Source organism: Lissotriton helveticus, chromosome 3_1 (assembly GCF_964261635.1).
Source record: "Lissotriton helveticus chromosome 3_1, aLisHel1.1, whole genome shotgun sequence".
Classification (NCBI taxonomy): domain Eukaryota; kingdom Metazoa; phylum Chordata; class Amphibia; order Caudata; family Salamandridae; genus Lissotriton; species Lissotriton helveticus.
Genome location: NC_136061.1, coordinates 1,201,083,930 through 1,201,097,110, shown reverse-complemented (window position 1 = coordinate 1,201,097,110; position 13,181 = coordinate 1,201,083,930). Strand labels below are relative to the sequence as shown.

The window sequence follows — 13,181 nt, the reverse complement described above, 5'->3', positions numbered from 1 at the left end:
CTGATTTGCTGAATTTTGGTAAAATTTAAATACTGATGGCACAAATCTGAAAAGGCACAGTTCAGTCAGAAGTTCATTGCTGTTCGAAAACCTTGCATTCTTCATGGGGCCCAAAGGTTTCCTGGACTCCTGCTACCATGTTATCACGCTTTAAGTAGGCAGGGACTGTCCGGTACTGAGTATCTGCACTCCTTTAATTTGAAAAGGAGAATTCATGCGCTTTTCAGCTCTTCTGCAGTACATGTAATGGAAGAGTATGGGTACTTTTCAGTAGCAAATAGGTACTTTGAATAGAGTACCCTATTTTCATTTAAAACACTGCATTTTATAGAAAAGATGTCCCTTTCCTTCATGCTGTTCAATTCTGTGGCTGAATTCTCAGGCAGGTGCAGTTCAAAGACTGCCCGGCACACGTATTTGCGATTTTTACTGCACCCTCATTAATATCGATTGAAAATTCTCGTAGACATATTTGAAATGCCTTGATGCTTTCTCTATATAAATAGATAAAATACGGATTGTCCGTTTTAAATGAAAACTCCACGTGTACAAATGCAAAAAAAGGATGACCACTGCACCGGTTGGAGGTGGTGTTGCACACACATTGTAAGCATTTACACTGTTTCTGAAGCCAATGATCTATACACCGGTCTTTTTATACTGTCCCACCGGAAGCCTGTTGCTTCAAAATGGAGGTGGGAGATTATTTTCCCTATTGTGAAACTGTTCAGAACAACATTTTATATTTAGAAGCGTTCCTTTCCTCAGGTTCAATTTTTTTTAAATTCTTTAACGCTCGCAAAGCCACAAAAGTTCAAAAGGTCAAAGTTGAAACAACATCTTTTTCAGGCGGGTGTGTTATGCTGTCTGGTGAGATGTGCAGGAAGGGAAGGGCTCTGCTGCTTCAGTCAAGCATATGTTGAAACAAGGGGGTGTAGGACACCTCCTTTCAGCACAACAAGGTATTGTTTGTGTAATAGTGTATAACAACACTTTGTTGAGTAGGTAAAGCTGCACTTTTCTTTATGTTATTGTCAATCTGGACCACTTTAGATTAAGTTAATCCTCTATGTAATTGCTTCCCCAATGAGCCTTATTGTGGGTGAAAAAATAGAATATGGTGAAGGATGAAATGAAGTCAAATCTGATAGCTGTCTCACAGTCTAATTATCTCACAGATAACACCTCACAAATAACACGCAGCCCTGGTGTGTTATCAGATTTTACACTAATGTGACCTTTTAACTGAATGAGACCAGCGTGATGTCATTAACTGCTAGGCTGCCTTTATTTTGCCCCACCTGTGACCCCGTACATTGGCAGGTCTATTTATGGGTTAGTCATTTTTAGGTCGAGCCTAGCGCAGCGCGCTGCTCTAGGAGAGGGATCTTGGAATCACTCCAGACCTTCACTCGTGTGTGTGGCGGCCTTCGGCTTGCGGGAGCGAGCAGGGGCGTGCAGGGTGCCTTCTGTTCTGTCACTTTCGCGGCTGCGCTTCACACACCAGCACCTGGATCTGGCGAAAGCTGCATCCTCTGCCATGCGGAGACATAATCTCCCATCCAGTAGTTTGGTTGCGCCAAAGTCACTGTCACTACTTGGACTGAATGCACTGCTCTCCATGTGCAGGGTGTGCTCCTCATAGGATAAATGTAATAAACTACTCACTTACGAAGTGATTGTGCTAATTTCGTAAAGTACGTTTCTCATGTGCTTTAGCATCTAATTTGAACTAATTGTAAATTAGAAGCAGTATGATATTTGTTTTTCCCCTTTCGTGTGATTAATGGGACTTCTCGTACACTGGGCTTCCCTTGGGGGAAACCAGGAGAACATTACGTCAGACATGCACACATGAGAATTGTACGTGTTTCCAAACCGCGGGAGATTAGTGCCCAGCACTTTCACACATAATTAATGACAGGAAACAGTAATTGGTAGCAGGATTTGTGAACCTGTAAACTGCTTGCACCTCCCGAAATATGTTATTTTTTTGGAAAAGGAATTGAAATGCGCGAGAGGTACAGCGCTGTGTAGATTACCCTGTGAACTAGGACATTCATCCCGTGCAAAGTGTTCTCTGTATCACACCGGTAGTCACGATCACTTTGTGCCTGGTAGCAAGCCGAAGGAGTTCAAAGTACTTGAAGGTGGCAGGTAAACTACTTCAGCTGACCAATATGGCGAAGCCTTTAATGTACTTACTCAAAAGGTTAGATCCGCCCTAATAGTATAGCCGCAGTCTTTCTGTGTGATGCATCTTATGTAGGGCTGGGCGTAGTTTGCGTAGGGCCACTACGCACACTACGCAGAATTTTGGGAAAAAAAATTTGGAAAACGGGGGCGCGTCCTGAGGGTCTGTGTGCCCGGGACAGGGGTCCCTCGTGCTTGGGCAGACTCCCTGATCTCCCCGGGCCGGTTGGAGCCCCGGAGCCCTGCAGCCCCGGAGCCCTGCAGCCCCAGAGACCTGCAGTCCCCGAGCCCTGGAGCCCCGGAGCCCTGCAGCCCCGGAGCCCTGCAGCCCCCGGAGCCCTGCAGTCACCGAGCCCTGGAGCCCCTGGAGCCCTGGAGTCCCCGGAGCCCTGCAGCCCCGGAGCCCTGCAGCCCCGGAGCCCTGCAGTCCCCGAGCCCTGGAGCCCTGCAGCCCTGCAGCCCCGGAGCCCTGCAGTCCCCGAGCCCTGGAGCCCTGGAGCCCTGCAGCCCCCGGAGCCCTGCAGCCCCGGAGCCCTGCAGTCCCCGATGCCTGGAGCCCCTGGAGGCCTGGAGCCCCTGGAGCCCTGGAGTCCTGGAGCCCTGCAGCCCCGGAACCCCGGAGCCCTGCAGCCCCGGAGCCCTGCAGTCCCCGAGCCCCGGAGCCCCAGAGACCTGCAGCCCCGGAGCCCTGCAAGGGCAGGCGGGAGCTCTCCCGCGGAGGCTCGGGCAGGCAGATTGGCGTCATTTCGGTCCCGGCCATCTGGTCGCCCCTCTCGCCTCTGCCATCTGGTCGCGCCCAATACTTTCCTATGGGGCGACCAGATGGCCGGGCTTCTCTGGAAGTCCCGATGAGGTGCCATTCACCTCCCGGATCCCAGGCAGGGCTCCAGGAGGTCGGGCACGTTTGCGCCCTGGGTCCCCTCTGTCACCTTGAGTGCACGGATTACAAGAAAGGGGGGTAATTTTCCTCCGGATTACTAGGGCCAAGGGTATGCCCAGACACCCTCCCGGGCGGGCGGTTCCCTGCCGGGGACCAGATGGGCTGTGTTCCCGGGCAACACCTCCCAGGTGTCCGGGGCTCCCTCCTCCGGCCCGCGGCGTGTCAAAGTACCCGGGACGGGCTCCATGGGTCCGGGGCTGTCCTCCCCGTGCCTGAGGCCCAGCGTGGGGTTTCAGAGCCCCCCTGAGCCCTGGAGCCCTAGAGCCCCGGAGCCCTGGAGCCCCGGAGCCCTGGAGCCCTGGAGCCTCAGAGCCCTGCGGCCCCGGAGCCCTGGAAGGGCAGGCGGGAGCCCTCCCGTGGAGGCTCCTCCCGGATCCCAGCCAGGGATCCAGGAGGTCGGGCACGTTGGCGCCCTGGGTCCCTTCCGCCACTCGGCACGCAGAAAGAGGGGTAGCCTTCCTCCGGATTACTAGGGGCAAGGGTATGCCCGGACACCCTTCCGGGCTGGGGGTTCCCTGCCGGGGACCAGATGGGCGATGACCGGGCAACACCTGCCAGGCGTCCGGGGCTCCCTCCTCCAGCCCGCGGCATGGCAAAGTACCCGGGATGGGTTCCATGGGTCCCGGGCAGTCCTCCCCGTGCCTGAGGCCCAGCGTGGGGTTTCAGAGCCCCCCTGCGCTCTGCGGCTCCGGAGCCCTGGGCCCTGGAGCCCTGCGGCCCCGGAGCCCTGGAGCCCTGCGGCCCAGGAGCCCTGCAGCCCTGGAGCCCGTGAGCCCTGGAGCCCTGCAGCCCCCGAGCCCTGCAGCCCCGGAGCCCTGCAGCCCGGGAGCCCTGAGCCCGGGAGCCCTGGAGCCCTGGAGCCCCGGAGCCCCCGGAGCCCTGCAGCCCCCGGAGCTCTTCAGCCCCCGAGCCCTGGAGTCCCAGGGCCCTGCAGCCCCGGAGCCCTGCAGCCCTGGAGCCCCGGAGCCCCGGAGCCCTGGAGCCCCGGAGCCCTGGAGCCTCAGAGCCCTGCGGCCCCGGAGCCCTGGAAGGGCAGGCGGAAGCCCTTCCGCGGAGGCTCGGGGCAGGCAGATTGGCTTCATGTCGGTCCCGGCCATCTGGTCGCACCTTTCCACTCGGCCATCTGGTCGCACCCAATGCTTCCCAATGGGGCGACCAGATGGCCGGGTTTCCCTGGAAGTCCCGATGAGGTGCCATTCGCCTCCCGGATCCCAGCCGGGGCTCCAGGAGGTCAGGCACGTTCGCGCCTAGGGTCCCCTGAGCCCAGAAAGAGGGGTAGCCTTCATCCGGATTACTAGGCACAAGGTACTCTGGGACCCCTTCCAGCAAGCGGTTCCCTTCGGGGACCAGATGGGCTGTGTTCCCGGGCAACCCCTCCCAGGCTTCTGTGTCTCCCTCCTCCGGCCCACGGCGTGGCAAAGTACCCGGGACGGGCTCCATGGGTCCCGGGCCCTGCAACCCCGGAGCCCCGCAGCCCTGCAGCCCCGGAGCCCTGCAGCCCTGGACCACTGCAATCCCCGAGCCCTGGAGCCCTGGAGCCCTGCAGCCTCAGAGCCTTGCAGCCCCGGAGCCTTGCAGCCCCGGAGCCCTGCAGTCCCCGGAGCCCTGCAGTCCCCGAGCCCTGGCGCCCCGGAGCCCTGCAGCCCCGGAGCCCTGCAGCCCCGGAGCGCTGCAGTCCCCGAGCCTCGGAGCCCCGGAGCCCTGCAGCCCTGGAGCCCTGCAGCCCCCAGAGCCCTGCAGCTCCCGAGCCCTGCAGCCCTGGAGCTCTGCAGCTCCCGAAGGCCCGGGGCAGGCAGATTGGCGTCATTTCGGTCCCGGCCATCTGGTCGCCCCTCTCCCCTCGGCCATCTGGTCACGCCCAATGCTTTCCTACGGGGCGACCAGATGGCCGGGTTTCTCTGGAAGAACCGATGAGGTGCCATTCGCCTCCCGGATCCCAGCCAGGGCTCCAGGAGGTCGGGCACAATCGCGCCTAGGGTCCCCTGAGCCTCGCGGTGCGCACTTGTTCCCAGAAAGAGGGGTAGCCTTCCTCCGGATTACTAGGGACAAGGTACTCTGGGACCCCTCTCGGCCTAGCGGTCATCAGCCGGCAGCTGGACAGGCCAGGATGCCGCCCCAGCCCCGGGTCCGTCCCTGGGCCTGCCGTGCGGCAGGGTGCCCGGGACGGGGTCCAGAGGGCCCGGGGAAGGCTTCCCCTGCGCCTCCGGGCCTGGGAGCCCCTCCGGGTCGGGTGCTAGGGCCCTGGGCCCTGTCCCCCTGCCTGCCGCACTGCCAAAGGCCCGGGACAGGGTTCCGTGGTGCCCGGGGAGCCTCCCCATGCTTGACTGGGTTCTGGTGGCCTCCCCACCCGGGGCTCCGTCTTGGGTCCTGCCGCGTGGCAGAGTGCCCGTGACGGTGTCTGGCAGGCCCGGGGAAGGCTTCCCCTGCGCCTCCGGGCCTGGGAGCCCTGGCTGGGTCCAGGGGCCCCGCTGGGCCCCGGGTTGGGTGCTCGGGCCCCGGGCCCTGTCCCCCGGCTTGCTGCACTGCCAAGGGCCCGGGTCGGGGTTCCTTTGTGCCCGGGCAGGCCTCCTCTGCTTGTCAAGGTGTCTGGGGGCCCCGGGTCGGAGGGCCTGTCGGGTCCCCCTGGGAGCCTCCATGGCTGAGGCCCAGCTGGGGCTTTGGGCCTCCGGTCCGCCATGCCCCGGAGCCCGCTCACTCCTTCGTTGGGGCACAGGGTGTCCAGACGGCTTCCCTTTCGTGCCCGGCCATCTGGTCGCCCAGATCCACTCGGCCATCGGGTCGCCCGGATCCCCTCGGCCATCTGGTCGCCCGCAATGCTTTCCTATGGGGCGACCAGATGGCCGAACTTCCCTTGAAGTCCCGATGAGGTGCCATTTGCCTCCCAGATCCCAGCCAGGGCTCCAGGAGGTCAGGCACGTTCGCGCCTTGGGTCCCCTCTGTCACCTCGAGTGCACGGATTACAAGAAAGAGGGGTAATTTTCCTCCGGATTACTAGGGAGAGGGTCAGTCAGACCTCCGTGAGGTCCGGAGATTCTGAATCAGGGGAAGGCAGTCCCGGGGCCCGCCCGCCGGGCCCCCAGGGGGCCGGGGACGCTCCTGCCTCTCAGCCCCTTGCCGATGGTCCTTTTTCTCCGAGTTTGCTCAGGCAGACCTCCGTGAGGTCCGGCCATGCTGATGCCCCCCCACCCATAGGGCCATGTTACCTACAACTGATGCCACCCCACCCATATGTGTCATGTGCTCTATCACTGATGCCACCCCACCCATATGTGTTATGCTACCTGCCACTGATGCCACCCCACCCATAGGGGCATGTTGCTTACCACTGATGCCACCCCACCCATATGTGTCATGTGCTCTATCACTGATGCCACCACACCCATAGGGGCATGTTGCCTATCACTGATGCCACCCCACCCATAGGGGCATGTTACCTATCACTGATGCCACCCCACCCATAGGGCCATGTTACTTACCACTGATGCCACCCCACCCATATGTGTCATGTTACCTACCACTGATGCCACCCCACCCATAGTGGCATGTTGCCTACCACTGATGCCACCCCACCCATATGTGTCCTGTTACCTACCACTGATGCCACCCCACCCATAGGGGCATGTTGCATACCACTGATACAACCCCACCCATATGTGCCATGTGCTCTATCACTGATGCCACCCCACCCATATGTGTTATGTTACCTAGCACTGATGCCACTCAACCCATATGTGTCATGTGCTCTACCACTGATGCCACCCCACCCATAGGGGCATGTTACCTATCACTGATGCCACCCCACCCATAGGGGCATGTTGCCTACCTCTGATGCCACCCCACCCATATGTGTCATGTTACCTATCACTGATACCACCCCACCCATAGGGCCATGTCACCTACCACTTATGCCACCCCACCCATAGGGGCATGCTACCTACCTCTTATGCCACCCCACCCCTATGTGTTATGCTACCTACCACTGATGCCACCCCACTCATTTGTGTTATGTGGATCCTGGCCTGGGCCACAAGGCTAGTGATGATGAAGAGGCTGACGTCTGCACGCAGCTCATAAACGACTTCTTCAGCTGAAGGTGAGTTGACAGCATTGTCATCTCAATGTCCTGAGTGAGCGTGTGATGTGTTAGTGCAGCTCAGTTGCTGTTTGTGTTTGTCCTTGTGGTACTTGACTGGAAGCGTGCTGTGATGTGTCCGGTCCTATGGTCTGTAGTCCACAATTGTGTGGACATGCTAAGATGTTACTGTGTAGGTTTCTTGTGAATATGGTTCTTTCCAAATGGAAGGATACAGCTAAGGCAACATTCAAGTCTTGGCTCAAATGGGTGACGTACCTCAGAGGCACGGACAGTACCGCCCTGCGGAACTCACCCTGGAGACTAGCAACCAGAGGAATGCGGGCATCACTGGACGAATACCTGGACCCCTACGAATCCCGGTGAACTTAGCTGAGAAGGGCGCTAGCCCATAAGCATATCCCCACAAGCCCAGATCAGACCCATGACTGAAGTAATCTTCTTGTATGCTATCGTTTCCTTTCTCTCTTTTTATTCTCTGTCTTTCCCCTTTTCACCCACTCTTATTCCTTTTGCAAGACAGTGGAAAAGGGGACAGCCAAACATATATAACACTTACCACTTTCCTTGAAAAGAACAGCCAGTTTGATCTGTTACCCTGTAATGGTAAAGCGATGATAAATGTATGTATAACAATTTAATAAAATACTTTGAAATTAACAAAAAGAAAATGTGGTTCGAGAACTGTACGTTGACCAAAAGTGTTCAAATATTCAGGAATGTAGAGGTACATAATACCCACACAGATGATTTAATCTTTGAAGCGCAACGGACACCTTTTTCTGTAATCGTCTCATAAACTACAGAGCGAATTTTCATCAAACAAAAAAAGATGTGTTTGTTCACAGTAAATGTCTAACTTCATTATCCACTGTTTAACGCTTTACTTACGCATCGAAGAACTAAAACCCATATTAGACTCCAGATGGCCAAAGTTTAATTTTAGCCGGTGGTTGCCGGTGGGGGCCATCGACATTTATTTTTGGGGGATCGGCAGATATTTTTCTGCGTTGAACATTTCCAAGGAGTAAGAGAGAGAGCGAAAAGCATACAAAGGGAACCTAAACAGGAAGAGAAAAACAGAAAACCCGCCATAAAGGGAGACAGCAGCCACCTGCAAGAGTGAGATAACAGACCGGGGAGTGTCTGGCAACCAAAAAAAAAGGCGGTGGATTCCGCACTACGCAGCTTTGGTATTCGTCACTGTGACATTTTATAGCGCAGGGCGGATGTTTGCGCAGTTCCTTGGGCAGCAGCACTTATTATTTTTCAAATGGGGACTCTTTGGATCAATCACAATAACTCACCCCACTTTGACCAGTTACATGAAATTTAATTGAAAAAGTCTGAGGTGGTTGAGACAAGCATTTGCCAAATTTGATTTCGATTCATTATATGCAGGGCTATTCGCAAAACAAAAAAAAAAAGCCTGGTTTCTGTGTAAGTAACTATTGAACCAAAATCATCCTCTCAAAGATGTAATTGTATTTGCACGAATTTCCTGTTCAAACAGTTCTGTTGTTTTAATATGTTTATAGGTCTAGGATTTTTATTTAGTAATCGACACTTTAAATACTCTTCACTAAAGTAAAGTAAAGTCCACATTTGTAAAGCGCACAATCACTCGTAAGGGTCTCTAGGCGCTGGGGGGCCGTCGGGAAGATTAAGCGAGCTATTGCCCAGAGTCACATGGTGCTGGGCTGACCTGCCGCCGGAGGTCCTCAGATTCCAGCGTCAGTCGCCCTGGCCGCGGCGCCACACCTCTTCCACTACAGCTCCCATTTCTTGTACCCCGGAAGAATAATTATATGAGTTGACACACAATTCAAACCAGCGACCTTCGAGTTTCCACCCACTCCTCTGCAGTGCCCGCTGAACCCACTAAGCTTTCCTACACCGCATGCATCTTTCTTCTCCCTTTGATGGGCTCAGGAAACAGATAAAAAAATATGAAACGTACGAAATTGTTTTCAGATGAGTGAAAGTCAATTATTGTGTGAAAAATAAAGATGCACACGAACATTTCGAGCGTGCCTGTGAAAGGAGACGTGCACAATACTCCAAACAGTCATTCTTGTAAATAAATATATTCTAAAGAGAACTTACCGTGGAGACGGCGTCTCAAGGTGTGTCTCTGAACACCAGGGTCCGCTGAACTTTATATCATTTCAGGGCAGCGGCTTTCGGTTTCATTTTTCTGCTCATTGTACATTTTTTTTAAAAAAAGGCACGAACTATTTCCTTCCTGTGGTAGGAGGGTGGGTCTGATAAATTTCACATTTAACTGGCCCGATACCAATTGTCCAGTAAATCTTTTTAGCTTCGTAAGGAATTTAAAACAAACAGCATTTAGGATGTTTTCCAAAGCCTCTGTGTGAGTAGGGCCATGTTCTTGAGCATTTTTATATGTATATATTGCAACAATCTGCTGCTTACAGAGTATGGGGTGAGGCTGGGAGTTTTGTTCCAAGTCGGACTTATGCCAAATAAAGGTTCTTAAAATCAGCAGGCACATGGAAGTTTCTTCGGGGCATATTATCAAGAAAGGCGTTAAAAATTACTGCCGGTTTAGCGGCAAAACACTGCCTCCAAAGCGGCGATAATGGGCTTGATAATATGCCCTTGAGATTTCCAATAGAAGTCCATGTTCTGGTGTTAACCTGGGCTTCTATTGGAATTCTCCAGGGCATATTATCAAGCCCATTATCGCCGCCTTAGCGGCAGTTGTCTGCCGCTAAACCGGCGATAATTTTAACGCCGTTCTTGATAATATGCCCCTTCCTTTCTACTCAGATCTCCATTCCATTGAAGATGGATGTTACCCGTTTTTTGCTCACCGCATAGTTCTTCAGAACACTATGGGGTTATTTATGAGAAGCTTGCACCACTGGAGCGTCACTTTTTTTGATGCTCTGGCGGCATAAGCTTCTCAGTCATATCTATGAGGCGGTACAAAGCCACTTTGCATGACTTTGCATGGCCTCATAGATATGGAGAAAGACAAAGCAGCACAAGTTGCTGCCTTGCCTTATTCTGCGTCAAGGAGGCCCGAGGCTTATTCATGAGAGCCTTGGGCCCAGGGCCACATTTATTAGGAACTGGCATAGGTCTGCGACCCAAGTCTTCTACCCTACGCCAATGTGAAAGGGCAGAAATGCACCGTATTGTATGAGAAATAGTGCATTCTTATTTCTCCTTGCGCTCCTGAGAGTCAGAGCACTCGACCAAGTCAGGGAACTATAAATGCAGCTGTAAAGGTAGATTTGATTAATGTGTTCAAATTGAAAACAGGATTGGATGAAATGATAAGTGGAAGTTTGATCCTAAATCAAATAGACACCTATAAATCAAGAGAATCGCTATATATGACCAAAGACGTCACCAAGAGGGCAAGGCATGCTCATGAGATATTATATGAGTTGGCTCAAAAATATGAGGTTAATCTTGGGCAAATAAAGTCTTTGCTGAAGAGCCATAGGCTTGCTTTCAGTGACAGGTGTTGTGTCGTGGATCATGATAAAGAAGCCAGTTAGTCAAATTGGCTTTATTTCGATATAAAAATATCTTAATAAGCAGTACATACACATTACAGCAAGAATAAAAAGATAAAAGCCTAGCCATGAAATACAATCATACAGAATACAATGCAAAAAATGGCAGCAATAAATTACCTAAGATGGTCTTGTAAGTGACCTAAATTAAACAATATGCATAAGCCTTTTTGACCTAATCAACCATGCCCAGCTTAAAAACTTCGCTAAACCACAAACAAACAGGAGCCGTGTGTCTGACTTTAGTATTCGCAGAGCCACACTGTAGTGTCTGGTGCCCAACACTTTACACAAGGGTTTTAGCCATCTGTTGCGAGGCGCTTTATAGGGAGGACATTCGAATAAAAAATGGGGAACAGACTCTGTCCTAAAGGGACAAAAAGGACAAGAAGATACAGTTTGTGCCGGGATCTTCCAGCGTACAGTCAATTCCCCCAAGGGGAGCATACCTATTCTAAATTTAAAATATAAGGCCCTATCTCTGGGTGATAAAATAATGTCGAGGTAAGGTTCCCGGAGGGCAACATCCTTCACTAGTAAAAATTCTATAGCAGATTTCCATAAATTGGGATCGGTGTTTCTCCTACTCATTACCCAACTCCAATACACTCTTTTCAGGACTGACTTGGGGGGGCCAACCTAGAGTGCCAAGCCTCTCCAAGACCCAACTCACCTAACAAACGCTTTACATCCGTTATCCACCTTATTTTTGACCAGCCAGACATAGATAATACTTCCTTCAACCCCTCTGCATAACTGCCCAGTTCAGGGACCCTCCATATACGGGCCCAGAGAAGAAGGGGTCTCAATCTGGCCTTGTCTTTGATGGAGCGACAACCCATGTCCAAGAGCAATGGAAGAGTAGGGGTACTATTGGGGAGACACATCAAATCCTTCAGAAATGTATTTTCTGAGCAGGATAGCTGGTCTACATTCTGGGCTCCCCAGAGCTCTGCCACGTATAGCGCTGCACTGACGCCTCTTGCCATATAAATATCTAAAACCGGGGCTATAGGTTTTAGGGTAGATGACCTCTGTTCCTTAAGGAGAGCCCCTACCACCCTTTTGTGACTTAATAGCATTTTATTGAGGTGACTGTTCCATCTCATGGTGTCAGAGAGGCGGATACCTAGGTAGTCAAATTCCTTTACTCTATCCAGGGGAACGATGTTCAAAGCTGGTGGCCGACCAAGTTTTTTAGGAGGGTTCAGGACCAAATATTTTGTTTTTTCAGTGTTGATCTTTAGACCCCTGATCTCACAGAAAGATTGAAAGCTATCAAGGAGGGTCTGCAGACCAGCAGGGGATTTGGATATTAAAAGGGTATCGTCTGCAAACAGTAGGGTGGGTATTTTCCTCCCTGCCAGGGATGGTGCGTCAGCAGGATGTTTTAAAAGGTGCTCAACCACCCCGTTTACATATAGTGAGAATAGGGTGGGGCCAAGAACGCACCCCTGGCGAACACCTCTATTTACTGCTATTCGGGCGGTCTTTTGGCCCTGGTTACCCCACCGCACCTGCGCAAAGTTCTCAACGTGGAGCTTTATTATTAATAGCAGTAAATACGGAGGCATTCCCAAATCAAACAATACCCTCCACAGATGGCCCCGAGGCACTAGGTCAAAGGCAGTCTGCAGATCGATAAATGCGAGGTACAGACTGCCCTTTTCCAGTACAACCACCTTCCAATATAACATCAACAGGCGAAACGACTGCTCGATGGTCCCCACACCTAAAGCCTGCTTGGAAGTCGGACAAAATACTGTTTTCTTCCACCCTCTGGAGCACCCTCCCCAAGATTACCTTCCCAGCAATTTTCTGTGACGCATCGATTAGGCTTATTGGCCGGTAGTTTGCTGGGTCGTCCCGTCCCCCTTTTTTAAAAATTGGGACCACCTCAGCACCCATCCAGGATTCTGGGAGAGTGGTACCCTCGTAGGTTGCATTAAGCAGTGAGGCAATAAGAATCCTCCATTCCGACAAGTTGAGGCGGAGGAGATCTCCCGGCAGACCATCTGGCCCTGCAGCTTTATTGGGTACAAGAGATTTGATGGCATTCTCCACTTCCTTGACGGTGAATGCTATGCCCTCCCTCAGGCCTGTGCGGCCCAATAGTGATAGATCGAAGGGGCCCATCTCGTCTTCCACAGTGATAGTATAAAGGCGAGAGAAGTGCTCAAACCATAACCCCTCAGAGATGTTGCAGGTGATGAGTGAGTCAGTGGGCCTATTCTTGGATCTCACTAAATCCCCAAAACCCCTAGAATCCCTCCCTAAGCTTGCCGCTTTTAGGTCACACCAAAACTGATTCTCCCACCCCTTCTTGGCTTCGCTAATAGCAACCTTGTACTTTTTCCTGGCAATACCAATCAGCCCAGTGTCCTTTAGTTTGACTGCATTAATT

General features: G+C 52.8%; 1 long non-coding RNA gene across 1 annotated transcript in view; it reads right to left on the bottom strand.

Annotated features, from left to right (window-relative positions):
• Positions 1-9,398, bottom strand: part of LOC144823371 (uncharacterized) — a 62,057-nt gene extending 52,659 nt beyond the window's left edge. Inside the window, exons 1-2 of the long non-coding RNA XR_013608775.1 lie at positions 9,333-9,398; positions 7,786-7,824 (exon numbers count right to left, since the gene is read on the bottom strand). This is a non-coding gene — a long non-coding RNA (uncharacterized LOC144823371). The remainder of the gene's footprint in view (positions 1-7,785; positions 7,825-9,332) is intronic.
• Between the last annotated feature and the right edge of the window lie 3,783 nt (positions 9,399-13,181).